The sequence below is a fragment of the Tachypleus tridentatus genome, unplaced genomic scaffold (genome assembly GCF_004210375.1).
Source record: "Tachypleus tridentatus isolate NWPU-2018 unplaced genomic scaffold, ASM421037v1 Hic_cluster_2, whole genome shotgun sequence".
Classification (NCBI taxonomy): Eukaryota; Metazoa; Arthropoda; class Merostomata; order Xiphosura; family Limulidae; genus Tachypleus; species Tachypleus tridentatus.
In genome coordinates, this window is record NW_027467782.1 from 32,167,767 (window position 1) to 32,190,587 (window position 22,821).

At 32.8% G+C, this 22,821-nt stretch overlaps 1 long non-coding RNA gene, 1 other non-coding gene and 1 pseudogene across 3 annotated transcripts in view; 2 read left to right on the forward strand and 1 right to left on the reverse strand.

Annotated features, from left to right (window-relative positions):
- LOC143242265 (proliferation-associated protein 2G4-like) overlaps positions 1 to 8,495 on the forward strand; it is a 120,994-nt pseudogene extending 112,499 nt beyond the window's left edge. Inside the window, exons 9-12 of the transcript XR_013022572.1 lie at positions 457 to 535; positions 3,013 to 3,064; positions 4,854 to 4,948; positions 8,012 to 8,495. The product of XR_013022572.1 is annotated as a proliferation-associated protein 2G4-like (transcript). The remainder of the gene's footprint in view (positions 1 to 456; positions 536 to 3,012; positions 3,065 to 4,853; positions 4,949 to 8,011) is intronic.
- A 97-nt stretch (positions 8,496 to 8,592) lies between these two features.
- On the reverse strand, positions 8,593 to 17,146 carry LOC143242491 (uncharacterized). Its single transcript, XR_013022811.1, has 2 exons — positions 16,685 to 17,146; positions 8,593 to 10,429 (listed from the first exon to the last, which is right to left on the reverse strand). It is a non-coding gene; the product is annotated as an uncharacterized LOC143242491 (long non-coding RNA).
- Positions 12,179 to 12,342, forward strand: LOC143243470 (U1 spliceosomal RNA). The gene has a single exon (XR_013024596.1). It is a non-coding gene; the product is annotated as a U1 spliceosomal RNA (small nuclear RNA).
- Positions 17,147 to 22,821: the final 5,675 nt, after the last annotated feature.

Sequence of the window (22,821 nt, forward strand, 5' to 3'; positions counted from 1 at the left end):
GACATTTACAGTACCATATCCACATGCTTTTCTAAAGGCAAGTTACCTAATATATAAGGTACAGTCATATGTTTCTAACTCTCTAATGTTTCCAGTGTCAGTGGTTCAGATATTCAATGCATAAACAGGTGAAAAACATCTAAAGATATGTTATCAACTGAAATTTTATGAATTGGTAAACCCTGTGCAAGTTAGAAAATTTGCTAAAAAATTATAATACATTAAATAATTCATTGGTTGCCAAACAAAAGTTTCAAATCTTTCTCGTGACAAGTGCAGCAATAAATAATATTGAAAAAATGGATGATAATCTGTTGTAAGCATGTAATAATAAAATTTCTTCACTAAAGTGAAATTTAAATTTACAAAGATATCATCATTTCTGTATTTTTACATTAAAATGAATTATCGACAAATGTCTTTTAATCTTTTGTTTCTAACAAATTGTATTCACAGGGCCGAGAAATGGACACAAGGACAACAGTGTACAAGAAGACAGATGAAATTTATCAACTAAAGATGAAAGCATCTGTAGGTCAGTACACCTTTATTAAATGTAAGTAATGAAAAAACTATAACCCTAATATGCATCTTTTCATTAAATAAGGGTTGCTAGAATCTCTGTATAACTCACTCCTGTTTTCATTGAAAGTAGTTAATGGGGTCTGATCCCCAGTCCATCATACTAGTTTGTGATGATTGATATTAATGTTTTAAACTTCTTTAATACAATAGTGTGCCTGAAATACATCAGGAATTATTGAAGCTACAGTGAACTCAATATTTCTCTTGTTGTTTTATCAAAACCTCATAAATTTCCTTTTCTTCAAAATTGTCAGCAAAAGATTTTATCAAGACACTGAGAAAGCAAACTATTTTAACTTTTTTGCGTTATGAATTGACACTTTTATTCTTCATGTGGGACAGACGCTATGTCAGCCATATTTACACAGTGAACAACAATGCTGACTTTTTAGCTTGGATATGCAGTTATACCATTATGAAGAAATGTTTTACACATGACGATATAGAGTTATTAATTAGATAAATATATGAGTCAATGTTTCCAATACTGTTTCCATTTAATACAAGAGGTGTCAAAATATATTCATAAATCAGTCCAAACATGATTCAGTAATATTGAACATGGTGGAATTTAGCTTGTTTTTTGATAAAGGTTGGGAATATTATTGTTGTATGTTCTGACTTCCTTGAGACTTGTACAACCTATACTTTAATGTATTTCATATTTGCTTACTCACATTAATTTATCAAGTGTTTTAGGAAAACAAAAATTGAATATTTTTCCAGAGTAATATGTAAGGTTTCTCATTTTGATGTGAGGAAACATTTAAAGCAGGATCTGTATAATACACCTCTCAGACTTTCTTTATATAAAAATGAGATGTAATACAATAAATTAAAATTTTGGCAAGTTTTACATAACCTTACATTTTGAGCTTCTAGTTTTCTTTTGTAATATATACACTCAGTGGCTACTTCATTAGGTACATCTGCAAATAACCAAACAGTGAATAATGTGGCTGTGACTCGCTATATAAAGCATGTGGACACGGTCAAATAGTTCAGTTGTTGTTCGACCAAACATTAGAATGGGGAAGATGCAACTTTGACCATGGAATGATTGTTGGTGTCAGGTGTGATGGTTCCAGCATCTCAGAAACTGAGATTTTTATGTACTACAATCTCTAGAGTTTATAGAGAATGGTGCAAAAAAGAAAACATCCAGTGAGCAGCAGTTATGTGGGTGAAAACACTTTGTTAATGAGAGAGGTCAGAAGAGAATGGTCAGACTCGTTCAAGCTAAGAGAAATGCCACAAATATTAAAATAACCACTCTTTACAACATTGAGTTTCAGAGGGGCATCACTGAATGCACAACACATTGAAAGTTGAAGCAGTTTGGCTACATCAGCAGAAGATCTTACCAGCTTCCACTTCTGTCATCTAAGAACAGGACGACGAAGCTACAGTAGGCATGGGATCACCAAAACTGGAAGATTAAAAATTGAAAAAACATTGCCTGTTCTGAAAAAATTCGATTTCTTCTGCAACATGCAGATGGTATGGTCAGAATGTGGCATAACCAGCATGGAGCCAGAATTGAATTATGATATTGAGTCAGTATGGACCAAAATCCCTAAGGAATGTTTTTAGCACCTTGTTGAATCCACATTGTGAAGAATTCGGGTTGTTCTAGAGGCAGAAGGAGGTCCTATCTAGTAGTAGATAGGTGTACCTAATAAAGTGGCCACTGGGTGTTAGGTAATAGTGTAAAATTGTTTTAATTTAGCATTAGGTACAAGCAATAGTTTATTCATTAAGACACCTTTACGTCTTGTTAGATTTATTGAGACTTAAGTGTAGAAGAGAAACACGAGAAGAGTCTCTCAAAAGTATAGCTTTAATTTTTCATTAATTTGTTATTAGTAATCTGAACACAGTGTTAAAATAAAAATTAAGAAGAAATCACTGTAGGCTTACAGTAGTTGGCTGCAATTAGAATAATTCATATTGATTTTTAAAAAATTCATAAAACGTCAGGTTTTTCTAACAAGGCATCTGAAACATGACTTCTGTAACTGTATTTTCTTCAAGAAATGTATCTACTGATTTCATATGTAGGTGTGTATGGATGATTTTATATATATATATATAGATCAACTTGTTTACCCTTGTGTTTTTGGTAGAGGCATTTTACTTTGTTAGTATATTGTCTTGGAAGAGAACTCTGTTTAAAAATATTGTATAAACAATAAGTATCTTGGAAATGCAACAGATTATGTAGACAAATAAATTAAACGTTAATAAAAACGTTAAGAATATTTGTACTAATACTTGTCTTGAGCAAGTTTTGTTGTGCATAATTCTACTTGGTATCACTCACACATACATGTATGAAAAATAAAATTCTACAGAAATGTAAACCTTTAGTGATTTAGAAGTTTCTTTGGGTAAATGGGAATATATTATGTTGGTTTTCTTTTGCAGCATTTTTCAGTGAAGTGGAAAAGAAGTTTGGAAACATGCCTTTCACTTTGAGGTATTTGTCAAGATTTTTTATTTATGCATGTCTAATGTCAAATATAATACTTAAAACATAAGGTAATAGATTTGAAAGTTCATACAAATTATTTAGTTGCTCTGTTGTACTTAAGAAACTTAAAACTTTTTATTGTAGGTTACATTGCTTAAATGATTAATCATTGTTAATGAAATGTTTCTTTTATACACACGAAAAATATGCAACTATCACATACAAAGAATGATTTATTAAATATTTTATTTTCATATATTAATTATAAATGTGAAATATTTTTGTGTGTATGTGCTTTAATATTTGTTATGCTCAGGAGTTTGCAAGGTAAATGTCGAAACGTTTTTCATTTTGTAACTAGGTTTACCTTTAAAATTTAGATTCTGTGGTCTGTTCTACACCAAGTGTTTGAGATGGGAATGATTTTTAGTGTAAAAATTTATCTTAAGACGGCTGGTATGGTTGTTAGAACTTTTATTAAAATAAAGTAGAGAACAACGTTTCCACCTTCTTAGGTCATCTTCAGGTTACCAAAGAGGGAGTTTGCAACTGACTGTTGCCAAACACGTCTTAGGAACGAGAGTGTAAACATGTAAGGGATTGTAGGTGGTGTTGCACTTAACATACCAATATCTAGGTGGCTTTTTTTTTAATATTTCTGTTAAATTGAGAAATTAACTAACATACAATACTAAAATTTGGATTACATTTTAATTATTCATATTAATCTTATTAACATTAGTTCATAAAATAGTAGTTGAATAACATTTTGAATGGAGTCAAGAAATACAAAAATGTAGCTTTTGACCCACGTCAAAAGGGAAATATAAATGTATTCTTAAAACAGTGTGTATGAATATTGAAACTTTAATTAAAATAATATACATAATGGTGTTTTGACCTTTTTAGGTCGTCTTTCGGACAACAAAGTTTGTAATTGACCATTGCTGGGTACATATCTTGGCAACAAGAGTGAAAAGGGGCACAGAATTGTGGGGGATGTTGCAGTTAGATGTCAGGTTAGTAATTAGAATAGGCATAAAGGTGTTCCTTTATATTGGTTTAACTATGGTTTTGTTTTATAAGTAGGGATTCTTTATTTTTATATATTTGTATCTCTACTTAGTATCTTGGTATTTTTCATGGTTGTGTTGTGTTTATTTAATTTGCAATGTTCGAAAATGTGTGAAGGTGTTTTTTTTTGGTGTTCATTGAAACTAGTTTCCATTTTTCTGCTTGTTTCTCCATTATAAAAGTTGTGGCATTTACACTGTATTTCATAAATAATGTTGGTGTTGTGTTTGTCAGTGTAGTTTTTACATAGTATGGACTTTAGTTTTGTACCTGGTTTATTAATAAATTTGATGTATACTAAAATGTTGTGTTTTGTTATAGTCCAGTATTGGTATTTTTCTGTGGATTTCTGTTTTGAATTGTGTGTCAGTTCTTGCAATATTGAGGTTGAGAAATGTTATTTGGTTAGTGTATGGAGTTAATGTGGTTGAAAAAAAAAATAAGTGTGTGTCCAGCTGTTATATTGACACAATATCTGTACCATTATAGTGGTGGGTGTAAGGCTGAATTGATCACTTGAGATTCGATCTGTATCATGAAAATGTTGGCTAGAACTAGATAATGTGTTATAAGTATATGAACATGTTTTAGTAAAAGTAAAGGAATTTATTTTTCACTGATTCATTGAATATGTATATCAAATCCAGGTAATATTATTTATAATAATTAAACTATTTGTTTTGCTATTGCACATATACATACTTTTCTGTTCTATCTTTAGGGCCTTGGAAGATGAAAAGAAGGCCAGGATGGGTGTGGTAGAATGTGTTAATCATAAACTAATAGAACCTTTCACAGTTTTATATGAAAAGGAAGGTTTGTTGATTGCTGTATACTATTTTTTTTTAATTTATTGATTGTGGAAATTTAGCATAATCATATTTGTTATTTTTATAAAAGATATTTAAGAATAAAAAATCATTATTATAAGATAACTACATGAACAAAAATGCTGTAATTGTGTCAAAATTTTGAGAAAAAGAATTTTTGGAATTATGTAAGTTGCCCCCCCCCTCTCTCTCTAATCATCTTGTTTATTTTAACTTTTGAAGTTTTTGCCAGCATATAACCATTTCAACACATTTCGATTACTTTTAAATTAGTAAACACATGTTCACAAAATTTAGCAGATTATCAGTAAACATTTCAAGGCTTCCATATGCAAATTGTCAGATTTTTTTTATCAACTCTTGATTATTGTTAAGTAATGTTTTTCTTGTCGCTTTTTATTTTTACGTGTTGCCAATCTAACATGTAAAGTAGGTTTTATTTTAAGATTAAACTTTCTTTTCAGATTTCACATGCAATGTCCCTATAAAGTTCAGATAGTTTTTATCAAGTATTTTTTAAGAAAAATTTTATATTTTTGTTATTTTTGTGAATGAAGCTCTGTAGGGGTTCATTCGATTTGACCAATCTTTTGATCACCATGTCAATATATTTAGGAAATGAATATTAATTATGCCTTTTTCATTCTACAATGACTATGGAATATAAAACAAAAATGTAAGTGTTTAGACCAAATAGCTTAGATTTATTATTTTTATTATATTCACCTTTACGGCCTGGCATGGCCAGGTGGTTAAGACACTCAACCCATTATCTGAGTATCGTGGGTTCAAATCTCCGTCACATAAAACATGCTCACCCTTTCAACCATGGGAGTGTTATAATGTTATGGTCAATTCCACTGTTGATAAAAATTGGCAGTGTGTGGTGATGACTAGCTGCCTTCTCTCTAGTTTCACACTGCTAAATTAAGGATGGCTAGTGCAGATTGCCCTCATGTAGCTTTGCACAAACTTTAAAATAAACCAAACCATATTAAACTTTAAGCCATGTCTGAATAACAATGCAGAAGTTACAATGACACAGCACATGCACTCGTGTTACCATATCCAATAACATAAAACTGTTATTTGTTTTCACAAAGTGACCTATCTGGGCTTTGTTTTATTGGACTAGTATTTGGTAAATTACAGTCATGTTTGAATAATTATAAATATATGTATTATTACTATTTACTTACAACTTCTTAAACATATTTTTCTTAAAACATAGAACAGTAAATAAAGAAGTGAAGCAAACAATTATCTCTTCTAGTTATAACCTTTCAATTTTGTTTCTGCTGCTTATAGCTTGCTACACCTTAAGAAATTTAACATGTAGAGAATGTGAAGGAAAATTATTTGTTTTTGTTTTCAGATATATTTACAGTTAAATAACCAAAAAATCATACATTTCTTCATTTGTACCATAGAATTCCATTATTTATCTAGTTAATTACTTAGCTGCTTTTGTTTCCAAACAATAACAAAATCTTGAACTGGCTGAAGACTGTACTTACCAGCACAAAGGTTTGTTTCGAAAAAAAATGAAAGAAAACTGTTTTCTATGAAAATGGCTGAGAAAATCACTAAGGGGAAATTTTGAGCTTCCATTGGCTTACTGACATGGCATATTAGAAGTAAATGTATATAAGGGACCATTTCCAGAACTGAAAGAGGTGAGCTAGGACCACTGTGTTTGTTGCACTGCATGAATACAGTGATAGCTCAGCAAATAAAGATCAAAAGATTCTGTTTTACGTTCTAGTTTGTCAATATTTATAATTTGAGTTCCTAATTCAAACGGAACTATAGACTTTGTATTTTGGCGTCACAAACATCTAATTTGAACCAGTACTGAGTTTAACATACCATGTGACATACACAAATCAACGTTTAGATGCATATATTTGATATTTACTTTTACATTACAAAAAATTTAATAATGTTTAATATGAAGATGTGAATTATTGTGTACAGTTTGAACCCAAACTTAGGGAGATAAGTTCATAGAGTAATAGTTCAATAAAACTTTAAGAGCAAGTCAACAAATGCAATGACATGGCCTATGACCCATTAGCTGTTGAGATAGGGTTACTAATTTATTGTGCTATTAATATGCATATGAATAACTAGAACAACGAATATTAAAGGATGTTTCACCAAATTTCTGTGAAAGTATGTTATTTGTTAAAAATATGTAGTAGTCAGTCAACACAACATGCAGGAGTACAATCATTGAAATCTGCTGGGATGTAGTACAGGAATATTCAAAGAAACTACACTTCTGCAGGGATATAAAACTAAGTGTTTACTAAAAAATGCTGATACAAAAAAACAATATTCATGATAATTATGCTTTTTACTGGAAAACAAAAGTAATTATCAGGCAAATAAAAACTTTTTAAAGAACTTACAAGTTAGTGTCAAACAAGGTTGATATTTATACAAACTTATGTTGCACCAAAGCTTACATTATGTAACATCAATTCATAAAAGTATTTTTATTTAAGAGTTTCGGATTTTATTGTATCATCTATCTTGCTTATCGTATTTTGCACTACTTTATTTATTTAATATTTTTGGTAATATATTTATACAACATTAAATTTCTGAACATTTGATAAATCGTTCACATTACTTCTTTGTCTCTCTCTGAGAGACAAAACATGAAACCTTTGTGCTTCCTTCCTAACAGTTTTGATAAGTGGTCCATAATGGCAAAGTGAAGAAGAATTTTAACCAGACAAGGCACACAGTTAACCACCAGCAGTGTAAATTAGTGATGAAGTTTTTGTTGATATTCGTTGTCAAATTCCATGTGCAATACTGGCACTTTTATGAAGGATCCAAACAGTTACACAAGTCCATGTTTATGAACAGCATGCAGCTAATGTGAGATATAAGTTAACAAGTATCTTTGGTAGATATGCTTCAAACAGTTTACTGATCCATTCACTGTATGCGTGTTTCTACATAAACATTGCCTTCTGTTATTGTATGTGTTAATGTTATTATGACTATAAAACATGCTCTACCTTTCTTCTCACAGGAGAACTGGTGGCCCAGTTTAAATTTACTGTATTACTTATGCCTTCTGGCTCGCACAAAATAACGGGTGAAGCAGTGGATTGGGACATGTATGAAACAGAACATGACATTAAAGATGATACCATCAAGGTAAATTTTTCAGCCACTTTTATATACAATTATGGGAGAGTATCATTTAATAAAAAAACAAGTCCTTCTCTGACAACAGTTTTAAATTTTTGTGTTGCTGCAAAATTTGTTTTGTGTTAATGAAAAGAACCAGCCAGTTAAACTGTGTATACTGTTAAAGAACAAGCCAATCTCAAAACACTGAGGAGATTTTTTGTTTCTTGTTAGCAATGATATTTGGAAATGAGTCACACATAATGTTGCAAATTCCTACTAGGAAGCTAACCCTGATGAAGTGTTTTTATGCATGATGTAATTGGCTGAGACTGTGGGTCCATGCTTGTCTTTACTAAATAAAACGCCCTTTTGGAAAAAAATGAATGGCATTATAAATTATTTCAAGGATACCATGCACTGAAATTATGTCAGACCAATCATTTTTCTTGTCACAATTATCTTGATATCAGCTGTGGTAACTTTACAAAGAAAAACATTTATTCTGATTCATTTACATTGTTCAGGTAACCAAGAGTAATGTGCAGTGATGTAATTAAAGAATAATTCAAATATTCAAGGATATTTTATTTTTAAATTAAATCCTTCTTGAGGTTTTATTTTATGTTATTGGCAGGTCAATGATATAATTGACCTACATTCATTGTTTGAAAAAATAACTGGATAAGCAAAAAAAAAAAAAACAGCATAAATGAAGTAGTAAATAGCTCTGTTATAATGATTTCATAAAGTTAACTTAAATTTATAAAATTTGTCTAATAACCTGACATAAAGCGATTTGAAGGCATACAAATGAGTATTTAACATTTGAAGAACCTTCGCCATTCTGTGTCAAACGTGACGTGCTAGTTTCTTTACTCGTCAAAATAAACCAGTTTCTTGAAAATGAATAAGTCAACATTTGTCCTTCAATTTAATAGTGAATTTTCTTTTTTTTCATTGAAATGTTGGACTTCTATGAACACTTCTCACCAGTAACACAGCGGTAATTCTGCGGACGTATAACGACAGAAACCCAATTTCTGTAATTATGGTGAGCAAAACACATTACAATCCATAAAGTATTTTTTTCTTAGCTACAAACAAACATAATCTATGAACTCTGTTTAGTCGAAATGTATCTCAGGTCGCTTATCATCACCAACGTGATTTTTTTTTTTTTTGCAAATATTGTGTGTTTTAGCCGTGGGTGTGTTATAATGTTCGGTCAATCCTACTATTCGTTGGTAAAAGAGTAGCCTAAGAGTTGGCAGTGGGTGGTGATGGCTATCTGCCTTCCCTTTAGTCTTACACTGCTAGATTAGTGACGGCTAGCGCAGATAGCCCTCGAGTAGCTGTGCGCGAAATTCAAAAAACAAAGAATTTTAAATAAAAGAAACAACCATACAACTTAATTGTACCTACAATGTTGTTGAAAAAGAAACAAAATACAGCGCTAGGTGGCGCAGCCGTCAAGACAAACGCTTCCAATCGAGAGGTTAAAAATCTCAAATATGTCTTTTACGTTTCATAAATGTGAAATTATACAAAACGTTTTATTTTATATAAATAAAGTGCTAGATAATAAAACGTTCCATTATAAAGTTTGAAAGTTGTTTCGAGTATTTACAAAAAGTTTTTCAGACTAATTAAACATTTTATTTTTACACCTTATTTAAAACTACAAAGTGTTGTTACATAAGCCTTAAGCAAGACACGAAAGATCTTTCTATCTGGATTACCTCAAAAAACCCAGTGCGTTCAAGAAATATGAAACAATCTGAGTAACAAGTGGAGAGCGTTTTTTAATCCAAATAAATCGCAAGCAATCACGTTTAACAAAAATCTAAAAAGACAAAAATTACTCTAGAAAAAGCAAAATTCTCATTCGTAAGTACGCCTATTAACTTGAGCAAATACATCACTTTCGACAAAAGATTAACATGAAAAAAAACATGCTAACAACATACAGTCATAAATCAAAAACGGCATTTCACATTTTTTTCACCATACAACATATTTCAGCAATTACAAATCACACAACAAAGTACATAAAGGATAAACCTTACAGGCACCGAAAGATTTACCTGTCCTGTGAAAGTGGGTTTTCTCGGGGCACTCCCGTTTCCCCCACATCCAATTCTCAGGCATTGGATCTTTAGATCCCAGCCAAGGCAACATTATTGTCCTGCCCTGAAATGGGTCGTCTCGCGTTCATATTTACTTTGAAATCTGCTTTTGGATTCTGGCCTGGCTGGTCTCTCCGGTGCTGCCTTTGTCTCGCTCATCAGTATTATGACCAGCCTCACTCCTTCACCTAAAAAGAGTCAAAATAAAAGAAAGGCAAAAACCCCAGGCAAATTTCAATAATTTTTCACGAGAAGGGAGGAAGAGGAACCACAACGTTCCTGATCACCCCAGTTGAGAGAGAATTCTTCAGATTTCTCTCTCTCTAAACTAAACCCCTGCCACGTTAGTTTGCGTTTGTGTTTATATAAGCCTTACATGAAGAGTACAGAACATTTTCGTTCATTCCTAGCTTTGACACTGAGCAAGTAAGACGTGTATTTTCCCTCCCTTTACCAGCATGACGTTCTCGTTAACTGGTCCCACTGTGCCAATCTCGCCACCTGTCCCGCCCGTAATCGTCGACGGTCTGCCACCCCAACTCTCGCCTTTTCAAATAGTCACGTTTATCGCGCAGGCTAAACCTGGCGCTTCCTTAGACCCATCTAGAACCCAGATCCTTCGCCGGGGAGGTATTCTCCTCCAGCCGTCAACGCCTACGGACTTATCATACTTTTGTGAGCCGTGGAATACTCAAATTAATATTAAATGTTCACCAACTAAGGGCCCATAAACCTTTTCTCTGTTTTCCTGAGAAGAATATACCATTCCATTCAACCGAGTGAAATCAAATGCGCTGTTGAAAGTCAAACAAATTTCGAGATATACGCCGTGCACCGAATCTACTCGAAAGCCTCCAGACAAGCTACCAACTTCATGAAAATGGTAACAACCACTAAACATATTGCCGATACGATTTTACGTAATGGTTGTTACTGTCACATCTATCATTTTAGTGCCGTCGCTCACTCAATCCGTGGATACCCAAGCAACCAGAATCTGTTTCGCCACCTAACGTATCATCTAATCCGTTCTTCCACCCCACCCCCCCAAGTCTGTAGTCAAATCGTCTCCTGTCAAACCGCCATCGAATTCTTCACAAACTTTTATCATGAAGAACGACAACCATTCTCAGAAAAGCGACGATACGGCCACTGGTCATGTACAGAACAAGCCTCAGTTTCTCAACAAATTCACTGAGACGTCATCTATTACACTTCGCTCTAAAATGTCTTCCCAGATGCAAACTACACAAGCTACCTATTCGGATAAGTCAACTATAACAGATAAGCATCCTACCATCTGTCAAGCTATTAAAATTAGAATACACAGAAGACATAACTTTTCCCAAACGACTGAGGAATACCCAGAGAATCTACTTGAACAAGTTCTAGAGCCCCAACCTGGAGTTTCGTCGTACAGTGCAGTAGACTCACCACCTCTCAATGACTTTCACACGTTAATGATAAGGGTAAAACATTATCGTGACATAGTCCCACTTTTCTCCCTGTGCGACCCTCCATCCTCGTGAAATGAGCTAAACTGGTACTAGCTGGATCATTGGTACCAGCTAGTGAAAGTGGGTTTTCCCCGGGGTTCTCCCGTTTCCCACACATCTAACTTTTGGCATTGGATTTACAGATCCCGGCCGCCCTGATGGACCCTAAATCGGCCCTTGATTTTGTGGTATTCGCATATCATCTATGGGTGTCTGGTGTCAGTTTGTCGGTCTTTCGTCTTCCTTGCTTGCTCAGAGTTCGCACCTTATTTAAGGATGATCTCGTCCGTCACTTTTTTTTTCGCTTCTCTTTGGGTAGCTGCTTCAATACCCTAAAATCACGAGTGGGGCGAAGAGAAAGGCCATCTTTCTGAGCACCCCCCGGAGGGGATAGAGTACTTCAAAACAAAATACCTGTCAGTTTTGTTGTTGTTATAGAGCATACTTACCTGGCGCTGAGAATGCCATTATCAACAAGGTGGCTTCTCCAGAGCGAGGCTCGCCCATTGCACTCTGGGTGGGTGGAACTATGCCACTATCCCAAACTGGGAATGATGGAGCGTGTAATTTTTGGTAGTGGAGGACTGCGTTCGCGCTATCCCCTGTAGTAAAAATCGAAAAGAAAAATTCAATTTGTTATTAGAGAAATGAAGTTGTATGTAAATAATGAAAAGTGTGTAACTTCACAATGTTGAATCGTTCCTAACTCTCAATACCTCCTTATTGTCTGAAGAGAGATTATAAATAATACGCAACTAAGGTAAAATAAAATTCTACCTTGCTTAAAATGTTCTTTTATACAGTGAAGCTTACTACTGGTATGAGTGTTAAAACCTTTATTAAAATACAGTAGCGAACAATGTTTCGACCTTAGGTCATCTTCAGGTTAACAAAGAGAAAGTTTGTAACTAGGCACATGTCTCAGGAACGAGAGTGTAAACATGTAAGGGATTGTAGGTGGCATTGCAGTTAGGTTATTAATTGGTACAGGTACAAAGATGTTCCTTTATATTGGCTGTAGTTGTTGTATCAGTGGGACTTCTTAGATTTCGCATTTCTTTCCCAACTTAGTATGCTTATGTTGTGTTTGTTTCTGAATTCCTCGCAAAGCTTCACGAGGGCTACCTGCGCGTGTTGTGTTTGTCAGTGTAGTTCTTACATAGTATAGGCTTTAGTTTTCCACTTGGTTTTCAATAAATTTGGTGTTTACTGGAAAGTTGTTTTATTAAGATGTTTTACAAATGTTGGTGATCTTTTTCACTGTGGTGTGCAGCAGTGTAAGGTTTTGTAGTTTGTTGTATCCTCGAATTGATTATTGTTTGTTTGTTGTTGATCTAGGTGTGTGCATATAATTTTGTCAATGGTTTGGAAACCAGATTCAAAGAACACAAACACCTTCACATGTTTTTGAACACTGCAAATCAAATAAGCACAACATGCCCATAGAAAACGCCCAGATACTAATTTGGGAAACTAACGCAAAATAAAAGAAGTTCTACTTATGCAACAACTAAAACCAATGTGAAGGAACACCTTTATACATAACTACACTAATGAATAGCCTAACATCAAACTGCAACGCTATGTACGATCCCGTACACGTTTACACTCTCCTTTAATACATGTGCCCAGCAACGGTCATTTACAAACTCTTTCTTTGTTAACCTGAAAACGACCTAAGAACATCGAAACGTTGTTCTCTACTTTATTTTAATAAAAGTTTTTATACCCATACCAGCTTTTTTGAGATACATTTTTACTTCAAGTGTGTTTTTCGTCATCACAAATGATTTTTGGCGTGTTTTTTTCTGGCTACCTCTCCTACGAAATTGCATACATGCAACATGCAAAACAATAATTTTCTGATGAGAAATAAATTGTGAAACAAAAATGTCTACAGTCTTCAGAATGTTTCTTACCTGTTACTAGGATGTCAGAAGCATTAATTTATGCATTGTGTTTTTAGTGACAAAAAAAGGTAACCTCACTGCAATTGGTTTGATTTGAACCATTCTGATACAGCTAATCTCATAAGGTGACATGAATCTTAAAAATTGGTATTCTTTTTCAATAATTTTGCAAGCAATTTTATCAAAATACATAATATTTATAAACTTTTAAGTTTATTATTTAATTTGTTAATTCATTATTGTTATCTTTTTTTGTTTATGTTTTATTTTGGTTTCCGAAATACGAGTTTTATTATTGTCGTAACTTTTAGCTCCTACATTATATATTTATGCTAATCGTTTTGAGAGATATGATGCATTTTGTTGTTGTTTTACATTCACAGCTTTATTTAAAACTATTGTGGTTGATTTTTCTTGGAGGTAGTTGTATTCTATTTGCGATGGAGGAAATTAATTTAACTGTACTTTGAATAAGAAATCTTGTGTTTGATAACAAAGAATAATAGTATTCCTCTTTACTATATACGTATTTAGTTATTAATTGTGTTAGACCTTCAGTCTTGGAACCCTAAAAATCAGATTTTGATACCAGTGGTGGGCAGAGTACAGATAGGCTTTTGTATAGCTATGTACTTAATTACAAAACAAACAATTTTATATTATGTTACCCTTTTTGTAAATAGTATTACTTTTGCAATAGTTCAATTTGTTTTGTTTTTCAGCAATTATAAGTATATTATTTTTTAATTGTTTGGTTATTTTGGCGTACTCGTTTGTTTCGCTAATTTTTTTATCGCCTACATCTTTGGCAATTTGGTTTATGGTTGTTATAATTTGAATTACAACATACTTAGTTATTTACTGCGTTTGCTCTATATCTTGCATTCTGTAATACAATAGCGTACACAGAATTTGATAGGTCTTGGGCATGTTTATAATAATATACTTAGATTTAAGGGCTTAGGTCATGAGCATTCACTTCTGTAGTATTCTAGTTTTAAAGATGTATTCTTAAGTTTTGTATGTAGCAAGTACACCAATGCTTCTTTCTGTAAAGATTGTATTTATGAATGAAATTAAATTATTATGTATCACGTTTAACATTTTGAAAACTTGTATTCGTCGCATAGTGGGATTTCAAATTACTTTAACATGCTTTATAATTTAGAAGTTTTATATAATGTCTTCTGACTGCCATTTAATTGCAGGTGTAATTATAGAGTAATTTGCATACAACGTTCATGTAACCAGAATACTTTGTCGTTCATTTTACAAGGTTGCAATTTGCCAAATTTCCTATTCACAGGAAGACACTAATTATGTGTAAAATGACGTGGCATTCGGAAATTGAACGGATAATTTACACGCATGTTTATAGGTTCAATGGTGAGGGTGAGATTGATTTTGAAAACTCACGGTAGTAGTAACAATCTATACATCCACTCACCTGATTCCTGACCAACTCCGTGGTCTTTGAAAACATACAGGTTAAATAATAGAAATGGATTGCAGTAACTTGTAGTTCTGAGCACAACCCGCAATATTTTAGAAGTCAAAAAACGTCATATTTGTAATGAAATATAGCCGACGTTCAGTTATACATATACACAGCAATAACGATAGGTCTCATTAAGTTTGTTTCGTATTTTTGAAAATCCCAGCTTCAGATATAAAGTTTGATACATTCTCGTAATTCCAACACAAATCAAAGTGTAATAGTGTTAATAAAATTCGTCACTGCATATAATTGTTAGTGGACGCTTACGGCATTGTTACCTTGTAAAAAATTAACGGCTGTGTCAGGTCTGGTAGACCAATGGCCGAAACAAAAGTTTAGGAATGAATGATGTATTTGTACACTAATGTTTATTTTTTCACACAGTAATAATAATTTACAGTGGTTGTTTAGTAATTATATAAATTTCAACGCCTTATTCTAGTGAATCACAGAGATAAAAAAAACATACATGAACCGACATGTACATAAATTTTGCAGGCAACAATTTTTTAAAGTTATTCTTTTATGATTGATATCAGTCACTTAATTTTTAAAAAAAAGTTATACAGGGTGTTCGGAAAGTCACTGTGCACAATATTTATTAACAGACATGTTTCAAAAAAGAATACAGGAAGTAAATATGAGTGACAATCATAAACAATGTTGAAAGTGACCCCCCGTTGACATCAATACAGGCCTGGATCCTTCTTATTTTGTTTCTAAACACCGCTATCAGTTGCTGGCTTGAAATAGACTAAATAAAATATGATTACAAAACTGCACAGTGACTTATGCACTATAGGGCCCAGCATGGCCAAGCGTGTTAAGGCGTGTGACTCGTAATCTGAGGGTCGCGGGTTCGCATCCCCGTCGCGCCAAACATGCTCGCCCTTTCAGCCGTAGGGGCGTTATAATGTTACAGTCAATCCCACTATTCGTTGGTAAAAGAGTAGCCCAAGAGTTGGCGGTGGGTGGTGATGACTAGCTGACTTCCCTCTAGTCTTACACTGCTAAATTAGGGACGCCTAGCACAGATAGCCCTCGAGTAGCTTTGTGCGAAATTCCAAAACAAACAAACAAAAGACTTTCCGAACATTTGTACCCTTGATTCAAAGTCCCGACGTTTAGTGTTAAGTGGAATTTTTACTGAAGCCAGGATTTTGGGACGGTAAAAAAAGCAAAAGTGATCAAATATACATCCACATAAAGATACCACAAATTCAGTTCGGCTTCAGAAAGAAATGTAACGTGGTCGTGAGCTGACTTCAAGACATGCAGAGTGTGATGTTTCGGCCTAGCCGTTGGAGTTTCGACTAATATTGCCTGCTGTAACATGAAATATTTATTTAAAGTAAGGATGCAGTGGGCTAATGGAGCACGCAGGTACTAACTCGAGGCTTTACAGTTGAAACAAAGAGACTCGAGACTAAGAGTTCCAATAACACGTTTATTTAAGGCAACAATCATTTAATATCTACACAATTTATCTTTTGAACATGATGACTGATATTTAAGAAATAATAGCATTTTAATACTTACAAAGAGCTTACGCCAGAATTGGCGTTTCTACTAACGGTTTTGCTTTTCAATTTGGCACAAAACTACACGAGAGTTATCTGCACTCTACTAACGGTAAGAGACATCTTTTCTCCTTCGCCTTGAACGATCGGAGTGCTTGCAATATTTTTCTCTATTCTGGCGTCTGTTATAGAACCTTTTACACGAGTGGAGAAGTGATTTGTCGCCCTATTCATAATTCAAAGTGCCAGCTCGCTTCCTGTTTATGAATTTCTAAGCTCGTTAGAATACATCTTCAAATGGTCAAAGTTTCTTTCCTGTTTACGAACTTTTAAGTTTGTTAGTTAATCATTCACCGGAAGCACCAGCCCATACTGTACTGTCGGTCCATTATCCAAGGTTCATCATCCAAGTTTCATACCACCTTTTAATCTTGACAGCATCTATTTCTTCCAGTCTCAACACATAACAGAAGATTATCAGCGGGTTTCTCTGAATCTCTGTTTTGAATCATTCGTCTGTTGTTTATGATAATGTCAGTTCTTTTAAACAAGATATCATTTGATCATAGAGTGACAACTTTCTCGCTATGTTCTTGTAGTGGTCACTACTTCATAAACATATTTTATTATACTTCATTACTTCCTGTTTATTAAAATAATTATTCGAGGATTCTATGTACCTAGCGATGCCTCAGAAAGAAAAAATTAATATTTCCTTGTTTTTTAATTAAGCACAAAGTTACGCAATAGACAATATGTACTCTGTCCCTCACGGTATTGAAACCCGTTGTTTAGCATTGTAAGTCCGCTGACATACCCTGAGCCATTGTGGTGCTAATAATTTCTTCTATCAGAACTATAAAACAGTAGAACTCAAAACACATTGTTTTGAAATGACTTTAGTTAACAGATTGGTTATTTAAAGTTGTCGAGGACTTTCTGATGCAAAGTTTTATTCCGCGATTATAATAGCATGTCAGTAGACGCGCTGACATGGAAGCAATGGAGGCAGCTGCCCGTGGACCTGGAGGAAAGAAATTTGGTTATACAGTAAAACCCACAAAGCATCTTTTAGCTATATCTTCATTTAATCATAAAAGCATAGTTTTGGCTTTTCTTTCCATATACACTCTTGATTAAAAAATAACTGATATTATAACTTGAGTAATAACTAACAAATACTTTTTACTTTATACATTTAATAAATATCTGTTGTTACTTTATTGATGTTTCAAGCTTATACTCTGAACTAAAACGGCTGCGTCTATCATTTTGACTTGTTTATGAACTTGTTACTGTTCTAATTTAGGATCTTCTCTTTAATAAGCTCTTAAAATGTTAAAAAAGAGAGAGAAAGGGAGCAAGAGAAGAATGTTTACCCCGAGGACTGTGCTGGCTTTCAAAACTTTTGCATGTGATAAATTAAAGGAAACTATATACGCCAGTAGCTGACACGTGACAAATCAAAACAGCTGTATATTTCAGTATCTGATACGTTACAAAGGAAATTAAGCTTTATAAGTTGGTATGTGACACGTGACAAAGGAAAGAAAGCTGTACAATCTAGTATCTGTATAGGTCAGTATCTCACATGTGATAAATAAAAGAAAGCTGTACAAGTCATTATCTGACACTGGACAAAGGAAATGAAGCTGTAGAAGTTGGTATCTTACACGTGACAATTAAATGTAATTAAAAAACAGGTGTATAACGTTAAGAACTTTATATTATTTCGTTTAAGCAACTATGGTTTTCTTGCTACATTTTAAAGTTACCATAGAAAGAAAGGAGACGGATAATTTTGATTTATTTTGTATGGTGGTTACGATTTCACATAAAATTAGGAAAGTTAATGTAGCAGATAATATTTGAAGCTTTCTCGAAAAAAAGTTGGAAATTTATTTCGGATTACGTAAAAAATAAATTTGTTAATTTTCAAATGGAGAAAAGTATTTTAAATATCAGATTGAAATCACTTTACACTAGGAGTAGTGACTACTTGGACTCCATATATTAAAACATTAATTTTTTAGTACAAATACTTTATTAGAAATTGTGATCTTTTATGTAGATAAGACTAATAATGTTTATTGAAAGCTAGCCAAGTCCGTGAAGATTCATGAGTCGTTTCGGACGATGTGTCAACGTAGTCGTATTACGGCTTCACCGTACAATATCTCGCAACATCACTAGTAAAATCCACTGTTGTCCAAGTCATTTATAAAATGTTAAATTCGAGTGTGATTTTGCAAAATCATTAACAACACTAGACTAAAATGCTTCTAGAACAGTTTAATATCTTATTCGACGTAAGAGATATATTTTGTTTCTTCTTGGATAACTATGCTCTACGAATTAGGTACTTAATATAAAATACCACGTAACTGTATTGTTTTATCATCTTCACAGCTAAGATTTCTGAATACAATGTTGTTGCACAGTTTCAAAGTTTACATTATCCGTTTATCATTCTTAGCCTGCCATCATGATCGACACGATGTTGATGTTAGGGCTCCAGGTTTTATTTTTTTCATTTTATAATTTATTATTTTGCCTCGTGATAAAAAAATAAAATAAATGCAACTGCTTTAAATGAAGGCACCGATAAATGTCATTTATAATTTTCTTTTATTTTTTAAGTGCAACTTCATTTCTCACATTAGACCTTCTAAAAATTATTGATATTTTAATCATTATTCCCATACAAATATTCACATATTATTTTAAAACTAATAGAATATTAAAACAGTATTTTTTTTTGTGCATAAGCAAATCATATTCAACGTAATTAGCTATTATTTATGTTACTTAAAATATCATTCGCGATAAATATTCTATCTAATCTCTAAATGAGCGGAAGAAAATTCAAGCGTGAGAATTCTAGATGTGTTGTTTTATAAACTTCAAGTTACGAAAAGCATTTCTTTAGCCTTAAACTGCTTCAGTCATAGAAATGTTTATTTTATATAAAATAGTTAACTGACTATAGAAATAGCGGTGCGTAGAAAGAAAAACTGATTGGTGGTGCAAATTAAATATTTTTAAATGAAAGTTATCCTTGTTTTTGATAGCTGAAGATTCATAAACAACTCATAGATTAAAATAACATTTCGACCATGCGCTAAAGTTTGTCATCTAGTGGCAATAAATTAAAATGACCATTGTTATTTTAAATAAAAACACGCATAAACTAAAATCAGATATTTTATAATTTCTTTTATTACTGTGAAATTTCAACCTTACAAAATGTTTTAAGTTGTAAAATTTAAGACCATTTTTCAAAGTAATAGCAATTTTTTGTTTTTTTATTACGAACAACAAACACATAGGTAAATTATTTCTAATGGAAATTACAATTTTGTCACATAAATATCAAGTGTGAGGTTATTCTTTAATTTTGATAATCTAAGTACACTTGTGCACAATTTCTTGAGGGAATAAATCGATACCTATTTTTGATTGGATGATGCACATTGAATGGTTATTACACTTCAGCTCAAAAGTGTGCCTGTTGATTATTCGACCTTTATAAAATAATGGGAATGTTGACTTTCGCTGGTAACTAGAATGGATAAAAAACAAATCGACTTAATTTTGTCTTGCTGTTTTTGTCTCGTGATTTATTGATATGCATATTCAAAATAATTTTAATGTATAGTACTTAACCTTCAGTATTCCACAAATGTGTCTACAATATAACAGCAAAACAGTTTCAAAAATGTTTACCTCTTATATTTTTGCATGTAGTTTTCAAACTCCCAAACATAAATACTATGTTATTCAAAAAAGAACAACAACAAAAAACAGAATATTATAAAACACTTTAAAAATGTATTTTTAAAGCAAAACCCTACTAAAATTTGATAAAGTATAGTGTACATGCATGAATAGCAACGCTAAAATGTAGTATTTTTAACTATCTACAACGCTAAAGTAGTATTTTGTTAATATCTACATGATGTACTTATCCATTTATGATATTGTTTTCTTCTCATTTTACTGATTTTTTCACGAAGCTTAGGTTTTGAAAAGTTACAAACAATATGTGTTGGTTACTGATAGATACAAAGAAATGGTAAGAGATACAGATAGATAAAAGAGAAATAAATCAACCATTTTATGGCAGTTAAAACAAAGTGCATCAAAATTAAAAAAATATTTAAAAATGAGATACCTCAAAACATTGAAGAAAGTTAAGAATAAAACATTCACTTGATATCAACAAGAAAAACTATGAGATATATTTTATCATGCATGATTGAAGACACCAGAAGAAATTAATTGTATATTTTTACACAACAGCATTACTAAGATACAAGCACTGGTTTACCTCTGCATTAAAACGCATTATTTATTGCATCAGTTTGTTAGATAAATATATTGTGGACACTCAATTAGAGAAATAGGTTGAATGGTATCACAATAATTTTGCGTGAATACATTCATATGATTTGAATTTCTGATCAAGATAGACCACAAAGACCACATTGTTAACTATTTTAGAATAGTCACATTAAAACGCCCCCAAGGCTGAAAGGGCAAGCATGTTCGGTGAGATGGAGATTCGAATCACGACTCTCAGATTACGAGTCGAGTGTCTTAACCACCTGGCCATGCCGGGCTGAAAGGATTGAAAGATTTGCTTTTCTATAACGCATGTGTGTGAATATAAATATTCCAGAGCTGGTAGATATTGAGACGCATGCGCTCACGTGTATTTTCATTGTGTTTACACACATATAACCTTTTTACCACAATTTAATTATTTAATATCTTTCATCTTTATATTTAATTTTTAGATTGCAAAAAACTATATACCTTTCAAACTTCAGAAGTATGGCATTGTTGCCTCCCAAAATTTGATATATTTTAAAGTTTTTTCACCCCACCTTCCCCCACGTAGCTCAGCAGTAAAGAGCTTAAAGTTTCAAAGCAGTTTCAGTACCCGTGGTGTGTTTGGAAAATTGTAATAAGACTTCATATGAATATTCCTTGTGAAACTTCCATTTCTCCAGGAGAAACGAAACAGATTACGTCACATCCAGTCGATAAAAAAACATCTACAGATAATATAGCAGCATTTACCCGACACCCCTATACTGATGGTGATCATGTATTTAAGAATACAGGGGAGAAAAGTGGCGTCACTACTCTGAAAACTGGAAATTTTTTCTGCATCATTAGTCAAAATTCTTTTCAATGCTACAGATGGTTTAAGTCGAAAATCTCCTTTTGTCACATTGTCTGTAGACAAGGCTTTAAATACAATAGTAAAGAATGGAAAACGATTCTCTTCTTGCTACATTATGGGTAGCAGTAGAAAGGGATGTATCATAAGTACATTTTGGTTTAAGGTGCGTCGCATGGTGCTTACGAGATGTTGTTACTTTTTGAAAGGAACATGTAATAAACGTTTTAGAGGCAAATTATTCGGACACTCAATTTATAAACACGCTCAGAATAATGATTTAAAATCTACATTGGAAAACAAAGATACATGGATTACTTATAATTCAAATTGCGAATTATAATCATGTATTTAATATATAAAAACACCTACCATTTATTAGCCCAACTCAATAAATGATATAAATCCTTTTGTAAAGCAGCAGCATCCTTTTTGCAATCAGCAACAACCAAGACATTAATATCATCTGCAAATTTAAATATTTATTGACTATTCCTTCACCTATATCATTGATGTAGATCAAAAAGATCAAAGGTCCTAAGAGTGAGCCCTGAAGTACCCCACTTGTGACATTAGTCTAGTTTGACTGAACTCCATTTGTAACAACCCTATGCCTTTTTTATCCAGCCACTCTTCTTCCCAATTTGCTAACTTATTTCCCACATCTTTCGAGACTTTTTTTCACAAGCCTTCTATGTATAACATTGTTAAATGCTTTCGAGAAACTCAAACATACCAAAACTACATTACCATTACCCTCACCTACATAAGCAGTAACATTTTTCTATGTTTGTATTTTATCCTATTTTACGTCTTAAATACCGTACATATGTTTTGAAATCAGAATGTAATGAAAAGAGGCAACTTCAAATTATATGGAATAGGTTTGTTTATATACACAGCAATATGTATATAGTATGGAGTTCATTGTTAACTATAATTGATACCTATTTAGCTCCTATTAATAC